Source organism: Oncorhynchus gorbuscha, linkage group LG13 (assembly GCF_021184085.1).
Source record: "Oncorhynchus gorbuscha isolate QuinsamMale2020 ecotype Even-year linkage group LG13, OgorEven_v1.0, whole genome shotgun sequence".
Lineage (NCBI taxonomy): Eukaryota > Metazoa > Chordata > Actinopteri > Salmoniformes > Salmonidae > Oncorhynchus > Oncorhynchus gorbuscha.
In genome coordinates, this window is record NC_060185.1 from 6,173,038 (window position 1) to 6,175,676 (window position 2,639).

The 2,639-nt window shown below is 54.6% G+C and overlaps 1 protein-coding gene across 1 annotated transcript in view; it reads left to right on the forward strand.

Annotated features, from left to right (window-relative positions):
• Nucleotides 1-2,639, forward strand: part of LOC123993826 (leucine-rich repeat extensin-like protein 5) — a 52,716-nt gene that overhangs the window by 48,576 nt on the left and 1,501 nt on the right. The gene's annotated exons all lie outside the window — the stretch shown is intronic.

Here is a 2,639-nt window from a genome sequence, read left to right on the forward strand (position 1 = left end):
CCTGCCACCTCTACACTCTAACCACTAGGCCACCCTGCCACCTCTACACTCTAACCACTAGGCCACCCTGCCACCTCTACACTCTAACCACTAGGCTACCCTGCCACCTCTACACTCTAACCACTAGGCTACCCTACCACCTCTACATTCTAACCACTAGGCTACCCTACCACCTCTACACTCTAACCACTAGGCTACCCTGCCACCTCTACACTCTAACCACTAGGCTACCCTGCCACCTCTACACTCTAACCACTAGGCTACCCTGCCACCTCTACACTCTAACCACTAGGCTACCCTGCCGCCTCTACACTCTAACCACTAGGCTACCCTGCCTCCTCTACACTCTAACCACTAGGCTACCCTGCCACCTCTACACTCTAACCACTAGGCTACCCTGCCACCTCTACACTCTAACCACTAGGCCACCCTGCCACCTCTACACTCTAACCACTAGGCCACCCTGCCACCTCTACACTCTAACCACTAGGCTACCCTGCCACCTCTACACTCTAACCACTAGGCCACCCTGCCACCTCTACACTCTAACCACTAGGCTACTCTGCCACCTCTACACTCTAACCACTAGGCCACCCTGCCACCTCTACACTCTAACCACTAGGCCACCCTGCCACCTCTACACTCTAACCACTAGGCCACCCTGCCACCTCTACACTCTAACCACTAGGCTACCCTGCCACCTCTACACTCTAACCACTAGGCTACCCTACCACCTCTACACTCTAACCACTAGGCTACCCTGCCACCTCTACACTCTAACCATTAAGCTACCCTGCCCCCTCTACACTCTAACCACTAGGCTACCCTGCCCCCTCTACACTCTAACCACTAGGCTACCCTGCCACCTCTACACTCTAACCACTAGGCTACCCTGCCACCTCTACACTCTAACCACTAGGCTACCCTGCCACCTCTACACTCTAACCACTAGGCTACCCAGCCACCTCTACACTCTAACCACTAGGCTACCCTGCCACCTCTACACTCTAACCACTAGGCTACCCTGCCACCTCTACACTCTAAGCACTAGGCTACCCTGCCACCTCTACACTCTAACCACTAGGCTACCCTGCCACCTCTACACTCTAACCACTAGGCTACCCTACCATCTCTACACTCTAACCACTAGGCTACCCTGCCACCTCTACACTCTAACCACTAGGCTACCCTACCACCTCTACACTCTAACCACTAGGCTACCCTACCACCTCTACACTCTAACCACTAGGCTACCCTGCCACCTCTACACTCTAACCACTAGGCTACCCTGCCACCTCTACACTCTAACCACTAGGCTACCCTGCCACCTCTACACTCTAACCACTAGGCTACCCTGCCACCTCTACACTCTAACCACTAGGCTACCCTGCCTCCTCTACACTCTAACCACTAGGCTACCCTGCCACCTCTACACTCTAACCACTAGGCTACCCTGCCCCCTCTACACTCTAACCACTAGGCTACCCTGCCACCTCTACACTAACCACTAGGCTACCCTGCCACCTCTACACTCTAACCACTAGGCTACCCTGCCACCTCTACACTCTAACCACTAGGCTACCCTGCCGCCTCTACACTCTAACCACTAGGCTACCCTGCCTCCTCTACACTCTAACCACTAGGCTACCCTGCCACCTCTACACTCTAACCACTAGGCTACCCTGCCACCTCTACACTCTAACCACTAGGCTACCCTACCATCTCTACACTCTAACCACTAGGCTACCCTGCCACCTCTACACTCTAACCACTAGGCTACCCTACCACCTCTACACTCTAACCACTAGGCTACCCTACCACCTCTACACTCTAACCACTAGGCTACCCTACCACCTCTACACTCTAACCACTAGGCTACCCTACCACCTCTACTCTAACCACTAGGCTACCCTGCCACCTCTACACTCTAACCACTAGGCTACCCTGCCTCCTCTACACTCTAACCACTAGGCTACCCTGCCACCTCTACACTCTAACCACTAGGCTACCCTGCCCCCTCTACACTCTAACCACTAGGCTACCCTGCCACCTCTACACTAACCACTAGGCTACCCTGCCACCTCTACACTCTAACCACTAGGCTACCCTGCCACCTCTACACTCTAACCACTAGGCTACCCTGCCACCTCTACACTCTAACCACTAGGCTACCCTGCCTCCTCTACACTCTAACCACTAGGCTACCCTGCCACCTCTACACTCTAACCACTAGGCTACCCTGCCACCTCTACACTCTAACCACTAGGCCACCTGCCACCTCTACACTCTAACCACTAGGCCACCCTGCCACCTCTACACTCTAACCACTAGGCTACCCTGCCACCTCTACACTCTAACCACTAGGCCACCTGCCACCTCTACACTCTAACCACTAGGCTACTCTGCCACCTCTACACTCTAACCACTAGGCCACCCTGCCACCTCTACACTCTAACCACTAGGCCACCCTGCCACCTCTACACTCTAACCACTAGGCCACCCTGCCACCTCTACACTCTAACCACTAGGCTACCCTGCCACCTCTACACTCTAACCACTAGGCTACCCTACCACCTCTACACTCTAACCACTAGGCTGCCCTGCCACCTCTACACTCTAACCACTAAGCTACCCTGCCC